At 47.9% G+C, this 15,674-nt stretch overlaps 1 protein-coding gene across 2 annotated transcripts in view; it reads left to right on the forward strand.

Annotated features, from left to right (window-relative positions):
• Positions 1 to 15,674, forward strand: part of UTP25 (UTP25 small subunit processome component) — a 67,918-nt gene that overhangs the window by 44,245 nt on the left and 7,999 nt on the right. Inside the window, exons 12-13 of one of the 2 annotated variants that reach the window (XR_011381417.1) lie at positions 1,548 to 1,794; positions 14,091 to 14,603. The gene's annotated coding sequence lies outside the window, so the exon portion shown is untranslated. Of the gene's footprint in view, positions 1 to 1,547; positions 1,795 to 14,090; positions 14,604 to 15,674 lie in introns of those variants that run through there. The other variant, XR_011381418.1, reaches the window with a different exon arrangement.

Raw genomic sequence — 15,674 nt, forward strand, 5'->3', positions numbered from 1 at the left:
CCAGGCCGATTAGTTTGGGTGAGAGCCAGGAGAGTCTGAAACTCGTTACAGCTCCAGTCGGCTTTCTTGCTACCCTTTTTTCCTAGACTCTAAAATAAAATCAGATTAACCTGAGAGCTCAGGGTAGTTAACTGCTCTGTGCATACCGTAGCAGCAACGTCTCGAAGCCGATGACAGAATACAAAGGCACCTGATGCACCCCCCCAACCCCCGCCGGGCTGTAAGTCACTAAGGATCTAGGGGCCATGACCTTTCTTCTGTCACTTAACAGGTATCCAGCACAATGCTGAGCCCAAAAAGTCTCCAAGGAACTTGTTGAAGTCAACTGGCTTAAAGTAGACATGAATGGGACTTTCAGTTTTTTTTTTTTTCAAAGATATTTTGTTTAATCTGGCTGCTGAAAATACAAGCCAAAGGAGTGCAGTTCATTATGATGCACACAGAGAGCGATGGATGATTAGGCATGAGCACTTGGCCTGATAGTGAAGACGCCCACCTCCCCTATCAGAGTGCTTCAGTTTGATACCCAGCTCTAGCTCCTGACTCCAGCTTTCTGCTAAGGTAGGCCCTGGGAGGCAGCGGCCATGGCTCAAGTAACTGGGGCCCTGACACCCATGTGAGAAACCTATATGAGTGCCCAGCCCAGCCCTGGCTGTTGCAGGCATTTTGGGAATGAACCAATGGATGGTGCCTCTCTCCCTCTCTCTGCTTCTGAAATAAAAAAAATTTTTTTTGCCAAAAATGGATAATTATAAGTAGGCAAGCCCATGGTGAATTTTGGAGCAGTAGGTTTCCATACAATCTTAAAAACAAGGTTCTTATAGATTATCAAGGATTTGCCTAATTCACTAGTGAGGGATCCAAAGCCAAATCAGAGGAGAATACTAAAAAGACTGTTTTCTATGGTCATTGAGGGTAAGGATAGGAAGTAGGTTTTCATGGGCAGAAAACTAGTTATTGTACTGTGTGGCAGTAATGTCAGTCCCTCTGGGGTTTTATTTTCTATTTTACATAATTTGTTTGCATTTCTTCTGAATAGTCAATTGTAACTTGGAAACCTTCTTAAGCTAACCTTTGACTTGGCAGTGGCTGGGCCCTCATCTTCACTAATTAGTAAGTCTAAGTTACAGCCCCCAGAGCACCACATGAGCCCTAGGTGGGCTTGTTGGACAAGACTACAGCATGATATTAAATGATGCATGTAACAGCTTTGTCTTGTTTTCAAGCTTTGGGTACTTTCTCCTAGCACACAGCTGGGAGGTAAGATACTACTTGCCTCCAAAGAAGATCACCAGCCACGAAGCTGGCTCTCAGAAGTGATCTAGTCCAGACTGTAGACCCTGCCTGCTCTTCTTTCCCTTGCTCTTTTGCCATCTTTACCCCTTCTGATGTGTTCTCAGCTCAGTGGAAATGAGCACCCTCACAGAGTGAGCAGACTTAACGCTGACTTACATTAAGTGCTAGATTTATAAGCCAGTGTTTCCTACTAGGAAAGGGTTCTCATTTGTTAAACAAGTGTTTGTTGTCTTTTGCTCTTTCCTTCACAGACCAAAAGCCATTGCTCTGGCTCTCACTCAAGTTTAGTTTGTGCAATGCTATCAGCTCCACTGAATGTCTTCATCGGCAAGAGGTATCTGACAGCAAGGGAACTGTGTGTTGAGTAACTTGGCACCTGTCCCTGCCCTGTTGAACCAGCATTGACAGGCTCAGCGCTGGAGTGTTGGAGGCTTGACTGTCCACCTCTGAGAAGAGCCCAAATTCACCTCCATGACACTGACAAGCCAGCACGAACAGGTGAGTGGATCAACACTTGTAACCATCACTGGCAGCTGCTCTATCAGCCCGGCATCCAAAACAGCATTTCTCTGAGTCAGCCCCATAGGCTATTCGAATCCCCCAGCCCCTCACCTTCTTCCCTGCAGGTTCTAGAACACCCCAAGGGTACATAGAACAGCCCTGTGGGTCCTCAGTAGCACCCTGTCTTATCTCAGTCCTGCCCGGGCTTGCTGTGCTAAGTTCTATTTTAGGGGTCGCATATGCCTGTGAGGTCACCTGGAAACAGTCACTCACTGATGTCAAAGCCGTGGGCCACAGAGCCCCATGCTGCCTGAGGCCTGCCACACCCCTGCTGTGGAGCAACTCAGTTCTTCTCTTACTGTAGCCTTTTCTCCCTAGGACCTAGGCAGGTATGCCTTGTGCCCCGTTGGGTTCCTCTGCTCCTTCACACACCCCCAGACTGCTGCAACCCTACTCTTTGCTCCTGAATAGGAACTGTTTCCTGGGAGGCTCCCAGGAAAGGCCTTTAAGGGGGCCTGTGGCACGATTCTCCAAAAATGCCCACGGCTGTCTGAGTCCAAGGTGGACTAAGTTGCTTCATGCAGAGACCCTGTCACTCCTTCAAATGGACATGGGAGAGAACAGGACACCATCCTCTGGCTCTGAGACCGGGCTCACGAATTCTTCCTCAGCAAAGCAGGGAAAGTTTCCTGGCTCCTTCTGGATCAAATCTCCGAAGTCGCTTTTGCCACTCAAGTAGAGAAGAAGGGTAATTCACAAAGAGAAACAGGACAGGAGAGACGTGGAGTCTGGTCTCTGCTGTTCTGAGTCTGGGCAAGTGGTTTCCTCTCCCTGACCTCCATATCTGTATTTATCCGGTGAGAGTGATGCGCTCCATCCAGGGTCAACAAGCTGTTCAGGAAAGAGTCAGATAGTGAACACTTGGCTTTACGGGTCACACGAGTCTCTGTCACAAACACTTGGCTCTGCAGATGTGGTGCAAAAGCAGCCACAAGGAGGCTGTGATGGAAGTCCAATCAACTTTTATTTTTAGAAACAGGAAATGCGGGCTGGTGGTGTGGCACAGCAGGTTAGGCTGCCAGTCGTGACACCAGCATCCCGTATCAGAGTGCCATTTCAAGTTCCTGCTGCTCCACTTCCAATCTAGCTTCCTGCTAATGTGCCTGGGAAGTAGCAGAAGACTACTCATGTACTTGAGTCCCGGCCACCAACATGGGAGACCCATATGGAGTTCCTGTTTCCTGGCTTTGGCCTCATCAGCCTTAGCTATTGTAGCCATTGAGGGAATGAATTGGCAGATGGAAGCTCGCTCTCTTTCTCTCACTCTGCCATTCAAATAAATAAATAAATATTTAAGAAAACAATAAATAGGCAATGAACTGGCTTTGGCCTACAAGCCATAGTTTGCTAAACTCAGGTCTAGTTGATCTCCAAAATCCCTTTATATTTCAGAATCTTCCTTTTTATTTTTATTTTTTTTTTATTTTTATTTATTTATTTATTTTTTGACAGGCAGAGTGGACAGTGAGAGAGAGAGAGACAGAGAGAAAGGTCTTCTTTTTTCCGTTGGTTCACCCCGCAATGGCCACTGCAGCTGGCCTGCTGCAGCCAGTGCGCTGCAGCTGGCGCATCGCACTGATCCAAAGCCAGGAGCTAGGTGCTTCCTCCTGGTCTCCCATGCAGGTGCAGGGCCCAAGCACTTGGGCCATCCTCCACTGCACTCCAGGGCCACAGCAGAGAGCTGGACTGGAAGAGGAGTAACCGGGACAGAATCCGGTGCCCCAACCAGGACTAGAACCCGGGGTGCCGGCGCCGCAGGTGGAGGATTGGCCTAGTGAGCCGCAGCACCGGCCTTTTTTTTTTTTTTTTTTTTTTTAATATTTGTGCATGGTGCCTTGTTCCAGCATAAGCTGATCCAGTGAGGCCATCAGCGTTTCTACCTCCCACCCCCCCTCCATGTTTGGAGCTTACCAATACTAGTTTGGAACTAAATCTCTTTTGCCACCCCCACAATTCATTTAAATGTATGGTCACAACTATAACAACTCCAGCAGTTTAGTTTTTAATCTTAGGTGACATATTTTCTTCTCTTGCAGTGATACGGTGAATTTTGCCACAACCATGCTAAAAGCCATGGTTAAGACAAAAGTCAAGTTTCACTGTGTTCAAATTACTTCTGCTTGAGGGTCCAGGTTCAAGGACACTGCAATGTAATATTTGTGGGAAATGCAGACCCTTGGGTGGGCCCTCTGATATGCATTCCTGTGAGGGTGGGTGGTCCTGACTTTTCAGGAAGGTTGTCCTGAAGAGTGGCCATCTGTGATAAAAGTCAGATCTCTGTCAAGGGCAGGGAGGTTAGGCATAGATGCTGGCACAGTGCATGTGAAGACAATGGCTTGTTCTCATACTGTTCCACACGAATGGGAAACACTAGAGAGAGCTGCGCTTTCCCGCTCACGCTGCAGCAACCCCCAGCTGCACCGAGTTTGCAGTTCCTGTTAGATGCGTTGTCTCAGGGAGATGAGGTGCTGGTAGAGATGCTTGGGTCACAAGCAGGTTACTGTGCCCAGATTTTGTCTTTAACGTATTTATTTCTGTAATGTCGCCATGACTTGAGAGATCATTTCCATAAAACCTGCAACACATTTAAAGTTTCTTTGAGAATGTGGCTAGATGGATCGAAAAACTTCTCTTAGCCAAGTCTTGAGTAGCCGGCTGAATGTCACTGGAGAGCAACAACACAGGCAATTCAAAACACCCTCCACCCGTTCCTGGTTGGCCTTAGGATGTAGTGCATCTTTTTTTTTTTTTTAATAGTATTTTTTTGCTTTTATATTTTCACTACCCAATTTAATGAGGTACATTTCACATACAATAAAGTGCACATATTTGTAGTGCATCATTGTGGGAATATATATTTTGTATTTTACAGGCTCACAGAAGCTTGTAATTTTACCTGACCCCTTCATTGTGTAGATGATGAGAGAGGAGGTTAGAGAAGGCCACATCATTCATGGAAAAGCTGAAATTAGAATCTGAGTCCGCTGAGGCCAGCTCCTGAGCTCTGTGGACTGCTGTTAAGAACTTCCGTGTTAACACTGGAACCCAGTGACTGTGCAAGAGGACGCCTACACTCACAGAACGTCCTCTTCTATTTGATTATTCCCTTTTAAAAAGTGCTGCTCTTGGCCACTAAATTGACATCACACCCACTGTAAGGTCTCAGCTGGCTTTCTGTAAACACAACTCTACATCACAGAGTTACAGAAGGGATGCTTTCTTACAACACAACAGAGGAAGCAAATGTTCCTCTTTGAAATATTACAGTTCTACTGTCACTTTTTTTTAAAGGTTTATTTATTTATTTGAAAGGCAGAGTCACAGGGGGCTGGCATTGTGGTGTAGCGGGTAAAGCTGCCCATCCCACATGGGCGCCGGTTTGAATCCCTGCTGCTTCACTTCTCACCCAGCTCCCTGCTAATGTGCCTGGAAAAGCAGCAGAAAATGTTCCAAGTCCTTGGGCCCCTGCACCCACTTGGGAGATCCAGAGGAAGCTGTGGGCTCCTGGCTTTGGATCAGCCCAACTCTGGCCATTGCAGCCATTTGAAGAGTGAACCAGTGGATAGAAGACCTCTCTCTTTGTGCCTCTGCCTCTCTATAACTCTGCCTTTCAAATAAATAAATAAATATTTGAAAGAAAGAATTACAGAGGAGAGACAGAGGCACAAAGAGAAATAGAGAGATCCTCCATCTGCTGGTTCACTCCCCAAATGGCCGTAACAGCCAGGGCTCGGCCAGGCCGAAGTCAGGAGCCAGGAGTTTCTTCCAGGTCTCCCACATGGGTTCGGGGCACAAGCACTTGGGCCGTCCTCTGCTGCTTTCTCAGGTGCACCAGCAGGGAGCTGGATCAGGGGTGGAACAGCTGGGACTTAAATCAGCACCCATATGGGATGACGGCACTGCAGGCAGTGGCTTTACCTCCTATGCCGCAGTGTTGACCCCATGTCACTTTTCATAACTGAGTAGAAACAATTTGTGGCTATTTGGTTTTCTTGGAGAAAAAAAAAATGGATGCAGAAAGCAAGCTACTTATCTGTCAAATATTTTCAAACCATGTTCAATAGTCACCTTCTCCATGAATTGTTTGCTAGATGAAACTCATGGAGCTCTGATCTTCTCAACACTGATATTCATTTTTGCAATCCATTCAGACAGTCATCTTAAACCTCATCAATCCTTGTCCTCTTCCTTCTAGGAAAATTACAATTAATAACATTTCCATTTGCTTCTGGGGGACTCTCACCTGCTTATTCGCAAGTCTAGGAGGGTGAGGGTGGAGGTTTACATGTATGTAGCAGGCACCAGGCATTCTATCTGTGTCAAAGTACCATGTATTTGAGTGCTGAAAATGTCAAAACCAAACTGCTCAGAATGGAAACGAAGCTTTAGTCTTCTTTTTAACCTGATTAGTGCAATTTTAGAAAGTCTTCAGGCTGCGGATAACACAAGCCCATCTGGATTGAACTTCCCACTTTTCCCTCTCCCCAAACATCCTTCAGAGTTGCACACTTCCAGCAAGGTTCCCTGTGAAATTCATTTCGTTTTCTCAGCCTGCAGGGCTGCAGAAGGTCCTGGCCAGGGGCAAGGAGCAGAAGGGATGCCCCAGGAGTGAGACTTTCAAAGTCCTCGTGCAGGACAGTCACATTGCAGATGGGAGTAGCTCAGCCTGGAACGGCACACTCGCTGAGGACATTACGGAATGGCCCTCGGGCCTGATCTGTCGCTCCCCCAGCTTTTCTCCCAGCTTCTCCAAGAGGCGGCAGCAGCACAGAGGAAGCCAGAAAGCACAGGCCAATGCTGTCTCAGTGGCTGCCGCAGCCCTGCCACGACAACTGAGCTGATGGGAAAATTGCTCCTAATTAAATCGCTTCATAAAAAAAGAGACCGTTTTCCATCTGAATGCACTCAGCAGCTCTCATGGTGGGTAATTTGTTGTTTTAATAAGCCGGAGAGGTTGAATTCCAAGGCTGTAGCTGCTGACAGTCCACAGAAACAGGGACCGTGTTTTGGCAGTGCCCTTGTCCTGTGGAGGAACTGAGGAAGCTGATAACTGGTCGTTCCTTACAACAACTCTGCTTGCTGGAGACATGGGGACTGCGATGTGTTCTTCCCCATCCGCACATTTAGGATCATTCTGTGCACGCCGAGATCAACAAAGCAAGCCCCCAAAAGTCCCTGTGCCTTTTGTTACAAGAAAGATAAACACAGGAGGCCTTCCCTGTGTGGATTCCGCTGTGACAGGGCGAGAGGGGGCTCCTGCGGCTGAAATGAGGCCCCTGAAATCTCTCTATTCCACTCAGCCATGGAAGGCGGCTGCACGGGCAGTGCTGCCCAGGTGGAGGCCGTGGACTCGGTCACAGCAAGTGTCAGTGCCGGTGTAACACCAGCAGCTGTGTGCACCGGGACGGGGCTGGTCATTTCCCCGAGCTCACCTTCCTCACCTGCGAAGGCAGTAAGCGTGTCTACCCTGTGAGATTTGTGTGAAGAGTAAAGAAGGTAACACGGTAACACCTGTAGAGCGCGTGGGGTCTAACAAGAGAAAATCCTCGTTAAACAGTAGAGAGAGAAAGAGCCCCCCGCCCCCATTTCACAGATGAGGAAATGGAGGGTTGCAGAGATGATGGAGCCTGACTAAGGTCATGGAAGCAGTGAGCGGTAAGGCCAGGATTCCGTGTGGCTCTGCATCCAGGCCCCACAGCTTCCTGTTTCTTCAGAGGGAGGTGATCGCTTAAATGCATGTGATTTTCCTGGCTGTGAAGTGCACAGTTATTTCTGATCTGCCTGTCAAGGGCAGGCCATTCACACAGTGCGCAGATCATATAACCTGAGAGAGACCTTGGCTAAAAGGATGCCGGCCCCTTTTGGTGCCTACGCCCATCTTGCTCAAGGGTTCTGGTGCTCAGACCTCTGGATCCATCTCCCTAGAGTCTGTAACATCCGATCTCTGTGTTCCCTGCAGCCACAGCTTGCTACTTCACTTTTCCTCTCTTGTTTCCTGAGACCCTAAAGAAAATTGGTGGTTTGCACTCCCCTGCTTTCTGACTTCCACTTCTCTTGCAAGTTTCCATTTTAGTTTGGCTTCAGTGGAAAATTCCACTGTGGCCTTCTATTGGCGACTGCAGACTGTTTAATTATATTGAATCCACAGTGATCCATTTTTATAACCCTAACAGGGTTAGTCCCTGAGTTCCTGCAACTGTGAGATGATCATGGACTGATTCCGCAGGGTACAGGGGGTCCCTCGGGGAAGCTGCTTGATGGTGGCCAGCCCTCTGGCGTGAGCCGTTGCTGTCATGCTAGAAAATAGAAATTAATGGCTTTGATCAATATCTTTCCTTAGGGCTCAACATCTCCTGACTCCATCTCTCATTGGCACTCAGAGCAGCAGCAATTTCCCTCCTTTTTATTGGAAATAAATTCCTTCTTGCTGTAGTTTCTCTGAGGGCCCTCCCTGCAGAAGGAACTAGAAGCTATACCATAATTGGAGTTGTGTTTAATTCTGTTTCTCTCTCACTGGCCCTCTCCTTACTCCTTCGTTCCCCCCATCCCCACCTCCGGACTTTTCTCTCCCTTCACTTCCCTTGCTTTCCTTCCTTCCTCTTGACCTTTTTGTATCTCACCATTATGTTGATTGGTCTGAGTTAGCATCCAGAAATGACATAGGCTCTGCCCTCAAGGAATCCACAGCTTACAACCTAGTAGAAACCTTTCCGATCTTGCTTTCTGTCTTCCAGTTTCTATGAGGCCTCAGCACCTAGATGTTATTTAGGGTTAGTGAAGACTCTCTTACAAAAAAAATCAAGAACTCTGAGGACTCTGGCTTAATTAGCCATTCACATGTTGGTATGAATTAATTCAGTAAGATGACTTTCTTTCTCATTCCTGGGAAAGCAGCTGTGTTTTTATAATACAGATTCTGATTGGAGAAGGAAAAGAGGGGGCTTGGAAGCCTCAGGGAAACACTTGGAATAGCCCAAAAGCGCTGCTCATCGAGTTAGAGATTCCTTTCAACACTTCTGTGAGCAGTTGTTTTAAATTGAAGCAAGACTGAATCAGAGAATCTGGAGGACTTATAATTTTTATTTCTCTTGCTGTAAAAGTTTTTGCCCTCTCTTTTAGCAGTGACAGGAACATTTTAACTGAATATTTTCCCCCACTAGATGGTATCCCCAAGAGATTAAGATATTATTTGTCTTATTCGTAATCATGTCCTCTCTGCCTATAACTATTCCTGGTCCACACATAAAGGAGCTCAATAGATACTGGAGGAGAGAGGTTATGAATGAAGTAACCAGCAGATACAAATTGCTACAGGATTACTAAGGAGGAGGACTTACATGCAGTTGGAGGGTTTCACTTGGAAGCAGCCTCATGGAGAAGGGTTTTCAATGAAGAGCTAGGAATCTATTTGCCTGGAACTCAAGGATGACTCAGGAGAAAGTAACTTCCTTCTCTCGCTGAGAACCAACAGGGGACATTCCCAGATGGAACCATACTTCAGAATAATGAACACTCTTAACAATGAGCTCTTTTTGGAGCACATTGGAAAGGACATTCACACAGTGTGCGCGGTGGGTTGGTGGGATGCTTCTACTTCCCTTCAGGTCGAGGAGGGATGCCCAAGGGAACTGCCCAGTGGTCCTGCAGGGTCGGGTCTTGGTCCACAGGGCAAAACCTCTCTCTGAAGGGTCTGTGGATCATTGGAGTTTGCAAAAAGGTTTCAGGGTGCTGTTTCTCTCCAGGGTTTTCACCCCTGGAATCCAGGAATCCTCTCCAAGTCTGTTCCACAGGGTTGTTCCTCTACAGAGGGAGTGACAAGATGACTGCACAGTCTCTTACAGAAGCTCTTCTCAACCCAGGCTGGCATGGGCATGGTGGCTGGTTCTGCCCCCAAACAGGGAAGAGACCAGATGTCCTACAGTGAGCCCATTCAGCCCCAGAATCCATCAGTACCATGTACACCTGCCTCATCATCTGACCTGGTTTTCAACTCCCTGCATGATAGCCGGTGTGGTTAACTCAACAGACTTTCACCCTCTGCTGGGTAGCATCTTCCTCTCCAGCCTCAGCTAAGAATTATTCCTTCCTGGAGTCCTTTCATTTCTTGTCTCAGAAATAATGAGGTGTCATGAGTCCACCATCCATCACCCGGTCAGCAACAGCAGGAGGCTTCTGGGTAGTGGGTACCACACGAGCAGCAGGAAAGACCGTGGCAATCCCAGCTGCCCTGCCTGGCAGCCCTGTCATCCTTTGGAGACTGGCATTCTGTCTGTGTCAACAAGAATCTGTCAGGGTATTATTCATGGAGCTGGACATAATGAATGCAGCTGTTTGCTCGTGCAGCAAATGGGGTTTTTGCCAGTGATATTAGGATCAAGCTGAGTAATAGGTTGTGTCCATTCCAGAGTAATGTCCATTTATTAGCTTCAAGGGGAGCTCACGCATTAACAAAATCACATTTTGTATGTCTCTGTAGCTGAGGGAACTGTTTGTTAAAAATTTCCATTCAGGATTTGTATTCCAAAGAGCTGGACCTATTTCACCAAAATTATTTATATGTGAAGTAGAAAAACCCCACAAGTCCAATGAGCTGCAGTGACTCTGTCTTACATAAAATCTCTGTAGGAAAGTCAGCTTTAGTGGAGGAGAAAAGCTTTAGGGCTACAGAGAGGGCAGACCAGGGATAATGGCTGATATACGTTGTCTTTCAACATGATGTCAATTGGCTCTTTTTTTAATGGCAGCATAGGATTGACTTTAATTTCCATTGCATACCAGGTTACACTTGGAACAAGAGCACTTTGCCTCTGCCCAGTGAAAGCTCTCCTGGAAGTGCCACACTTCATGCCCCTGGAATCGTATAGTGCCAACCCTCACACCTGTGTGTGGTGGTCCTGTTGTGCATGATCAACACAATCAGTGTGCAGTCCTGTCTTTTTTTTTTTTGACAGGCAGAGTGGACAGTGAGAGAGAGAGAGACAGAGAGAAAGGTCTTCCTTTTGCCGTTGGTTCACCCTCCAATGGCCGCCACGGCCGGCGCACCGTGCTGATCCGATGGCAGGAGCCAGGTGCTTCTCCTGGTCTCCCATGGGGTGCAGGGCCCAAGCACTTGGGCCATCCTCCACTGCCTTCCCGGGCCACAGCAGAGAGCTGGCCTGGAAGAGGGGCAACCGGGACAGAATCTGGCCCCCCGACCTGGACTAGAACCCAGTGTGCTGGTGCCACAAGGTGGAGGATTAGCCTAGTGAGCTGCGGCGCCGGCACAGTCCTGTCTTGATGGAAGGTAGGATGAGAGTGGAAGGTTCTGGAACATAGTAGAGGAGAAAAGGAATATAAACAAGGTACAGGAGGGGTGAGCAGTAGTTCCAGAAAAGTAAGAAAAGGTGGATTTGCACACAAATGTTGCCTATTTCACAGTCTTGCAAAGGTAAGTTTAACAAATAGAAGTCTCAATCTTTGTCATCCTAGAGTTTTCAAATCGAAGGCGCATCCCACACACCCTAGATAAGTAATTTCCACAAAGCCAAAGTGATGAGCTTACAAGGGTCTTCATGGGGTACCTTCTTCCAGGCAGGAAGTTTCTGAGGTGAGACAAACCCACCTCTTCTTTCCCAAGGTCTCCAGGCTGTCCTGAGACAGGGGCGTTGAATGATTCCCTGTTCCTCCATGGAACAAGCATGTCCATCATAGAAGGAAACCCCCTTGGCTCCAGCTTGGCGTTGGTAGCAGTCAGTTTTTGTGGTCTGGTGACGCTGTGCACAATCCTGGAAGAAAAGGTGATTCATTCAGCATAGACCACCAGGTCAGAAAACAGGCCTCTCTCACCAGGCCAGCACTTCTGTTAGCCTACAGCCCATAGCCGTGGTTCCCCTCCATCATCTCCCAGATCCCTTTCGGGGATAAACTTGTTCCCCTTGCCCTTCATGGGTGTCTTAAATCTGCTCATCTTCCTAGACCTCTTTTCTGCACGACTAACTTATAAGCTGGTCAGCTACACTCTTCCTTGCTGTCCTGAAAGACAAGCATAGAGCCCCCATCTTTTTTTTTTTTTTTAAACTACCTGCTGCCAAGATAAAACAGGGCTACAAAGGTGTCACAAGCATGTGGTGTGCACAGTTTCTAAGATTTTACTCAGTTCCTCAGATGTCAGCTTATGCTCCCGCTACTGCTCAGTTCTTGGCCTTTTTCTCTTCCTGCTTGCATCTGGACACTCCCATAATCCCATTCCAGCTGCCAAGATTGAGCTGAAACCCTCCAAGGCTCTATCTTAGGTCTCCACTCTCTGATCCTCAAACCTCCACATCCAACTTCATGGGCAACAGTCTCTCTTCAGTGTTCTCCATCCAGGACCAGCTCAGCAGGCCCAAACTGAAGTCCTCAAGACCTCCTCTCAGGGCCTGCTCTTCTACCTGGATTGTTTATATGGGCCTCAGCACCCATCCAATCACTTAAACCCAAACCTGGGAACAATCTGGGGCAAGGTCTCCTTCCCCACGCCCATCTCTCCCACCCTCAGCTAAGTTTAGGCACATATTATCTCTCTCATGCTGCTCCAACAGTAAGCAATGTCCTGGCCTCTGGGCTTGCCTGCCCCTGGCCCATCTTCTGCAGTGCTCCAGCCAAATGGATTCCTGACTAAAACTCTACAGGGGCTGCCCAACTGCCCTCCAAATACAATCTAAGCTCCTTGGAATGGCCAATGAGGTGGGGCCCAAGGGGTTTCTGTTTAACCCCCCAACCTTGGCTCTGGTAAAGCTGCCAACCCACTTCTTCCCACTTTCCCCCCTGGCCTGTTTCAGGCCAGTCACACATCTTCCCACCTCCATGCCTCATTCATGGTGTGCCCTCTGCCGCTTGCTGACCCAACATTATTAAGTAACTTTTTTTTTTTTTTTTTTTACAGGCAGAGTGGACAGTGAGAGAGAGACAGAGAGAAAGGTCTTCCTTTTGCCGTTGGTTCACCCTCCAATGGCTGCTGCGGCCGGCGCGCTGCGGCCGGCGCACCATGCTGATCCGATGGCAGGAGCCAGGTGCTTCTCCTGGTCTCCCATGGGGTGCAGGGCCCAAGCACTTGGGCCATCCTCCACTGCCTTCCCGGGCCACAGCAGAGAGCTGGCCTGGAAGAGGGGCAACCGGGACAGAATCTGGCGCCCCGACCTGGACTAGAACCCAGTGTGCTGGTGCCGCAAGGCGGAGGATTAGCCTAGTGAGCCGTGGCGCCGGCTGACGTAACTTTTTTTTTAAACACTGTGGCTGGTAGGTCTGAGTTTAGATTTAAGGCAGAACAATGACTGTGATGTAGATGGTCAATAATTAAGAACAATTCAACTACCTTCCCAATCTAAGCACCTTCATGGTGATTTAGGCATAATGGAGGTAGAATAGAAATGCATTTTGGCACAGCTCCCGTAAAGAGCTTAAACAGATAAGGAAGCAATGTCTGGAGTCAAAATTCTTGGGTGTCAGCTCATCACTTAACCCTTAGTGTCTTCATTTTAAAAATGGGAATAATAATAATACATAACTCATGGTTTTTGTGAGAAGTAAAGGAATTATCACAAGATCCTGGTTCTTAGAACAGTGCTAGCAGAGAGTAAGTGTTTAGTAAATGTTTGCTGACGATATGGTTGGTAATGGAAGTGTTTATAGAATTCCATTTGCCCCATGAAGTCATCAGAAGAATTTTATCCCAACTGTTGGAGAGACAACGGGGCAATTCAGAATCCATGTGTGCAGGCTGCTTGGCAGCACAAACTGACAGTGCAGCAGGTGAAAGAACACATACAACCCATTCCTCCCCTTGCCCCTGATTTGTGACTTATAGAGGGAATCAGAGCCTAGGAGACATGGTGTTAGTTAAAAGTACTTCCTGGCCAGCGCCACGGCTCACTTGGCTCATCTTCCGCCTGCGGCACCGGCACCCCGGGTTCTAGTCCCGGTTGCTCCTCTTACAGTCCAGCTCTCTGCTGTGGCCCAGGAAGGCAGTGGAGGATGGCCCAAGTGCTTGGGCCCTGCACCCGCATGGGAGACCAGGAAGAAGCAACTGGCTCCTGGCTTTGGATCGGCACAGCGTGCCGGCCGTAGCAGCCATTTGCGGGATGAACCAACGGGAAAAAAGGAAGACCTTTCTCTCTGTCCCTCTCTCTCTCACACTGTCTAATTCTGCCTGTCAAAAAAAAAAAAAAAAAAAAAAAAAAAAAAAAAAAAAAAAACACTTCCTGCCTCTATTTCAGCTAAGGTCACCAGAATCTCCCACAGTCAGCTGGAACCCGAGGTTCTTCAAATCATGTCCTGATTCTCCATCTCTAAGCTACAGTGTATAAAGCACTTCTGCCTCCTTGATTTCATGGCACAGCGACCCTCTGAGGTTTTCGACAGACTCTGTCACATTCCAGGAAAATGCTTTGGCTGCCGCCGTTTGGATGGACACTGTGGTGTAGTGGGTTAAACCTCTGCCTGCGACACTGGCATCCCTTATGGGTACTGATTCAAGTCCCAACTGCTCTATTTCTGATCCACCTCCCTGGTAATGCACCTGAGAAAACAGTGGAAGATGGACCAATTACTTGGGCCCCTGCATCCATGTGGGAGACCTGGATGAAGGTCTTGGCTCCTGGCTTCAGCCTTGCCCTGCCCTGGCCATTGTGCGCACTTGGGCAGTGAACCAGTGGATGAAAGATCTTTCTCTGTGTGTGTCTCCTTCTCTCTCTGTAACTGCCTTTCAAATAAATAAATCTTTTTTAAAAACACCATTTTTTACTTTTTAAATCTAAACTGTTTGCTTTGGTGATGTGTGTGGATGCAACTGGAGGAGGAGACCCTTAGCTGATGGTTTACCCCAAACCCTGGGCTGGAGAAATACCTGGGGATTAGTCCTGGGTTTTAAAAAGAGCTGTGTTTTTCAGTGGACTTAGAAGCAGCTTGCAGAGGGAAAAAGGACGAAAACTACTGAGACGTCTCTTTCCTCATAGATAACGTGGGATGCTCACCCAGTGGCTATAGCATCTCTCACACTTCAGTGACAACCAAAACACCCAGGAGATAGGCAACAATTATAAGACCTGAGAAGAAATGAAAGAAAACCCAATCCCAGCCAAATAGCACTGCCATCTATTAACAAATTATTACAGGCTGGAGCAGGCTTTAATGAGATTTTAACAAAAGAAATCTAGTTGCATTCCTCTGGGACGAAGAGATTTTAATATGATGTGAAAGATAAAGTGGGTAAGAGCACCCCCACCCCCAGAGCTCCAATAAAGAGGAAGTGTGTGAACCCTATGTCCTGCCTCCCTGAAGGGCTCAGCTCCAGCTCTCCATGGAAAGCTCTTGAAGCCAGGACTCACATGAAAATGTTCCAGAAGTTACAGTTTGGTGTGTGGCCTTGTGAGCCTAGTGCATCGTGGGAAACCTGCGTCAGGCCTTCATGCTATGAATCCAGAACTTCACTGCTGCCTTTGATCATCCTAAAGGCCACCTTGAAAAGTCTCAAGAGACTCAAATCAGAGGGTAGAGTGACGGCACTAATATGGAAGAACAGGGAGTCAGGGCCTCCCTGACCTAGAACCAGGGAGAGGCGTCACCGTCTCAGTACCAGTATGTCACCTGGGAATTTGTTCTATTTGAAATTTGGGCCTCTGATGCTCCATTGAGCAAAAGTGAGAGAAGAATGGGGGTGACTCCAGATTGCAGAGGCTGTTGAGTAACATTGTCTCTCAGGAAGGGGACACTGAGCCTGCTCATAGGAGGGCGTTAGGTAGCTGGGGGGACTCTGCGATCAAGAGGGTCTCCCCAGCTGAGGACGAGTCAGGGAGACCAAC

The sequence above is a fragment of the Oryctolagus cuniculus genome, chromosome 13 (genome assembly GCF_964237555.1).
Source record: "Oryctolagus cuniculus chromosome 13, mOryCun1.1, whole genome shotgun sequence".
In the NCBI taxonomy this organism is placed as follows: domain Eukaryota; kingdom Metazoa; phylum Chordata; class Mammalia; order Lagomorpha; family Leporidae; genus Oryctolagus; species Oryctolagus cuniculus.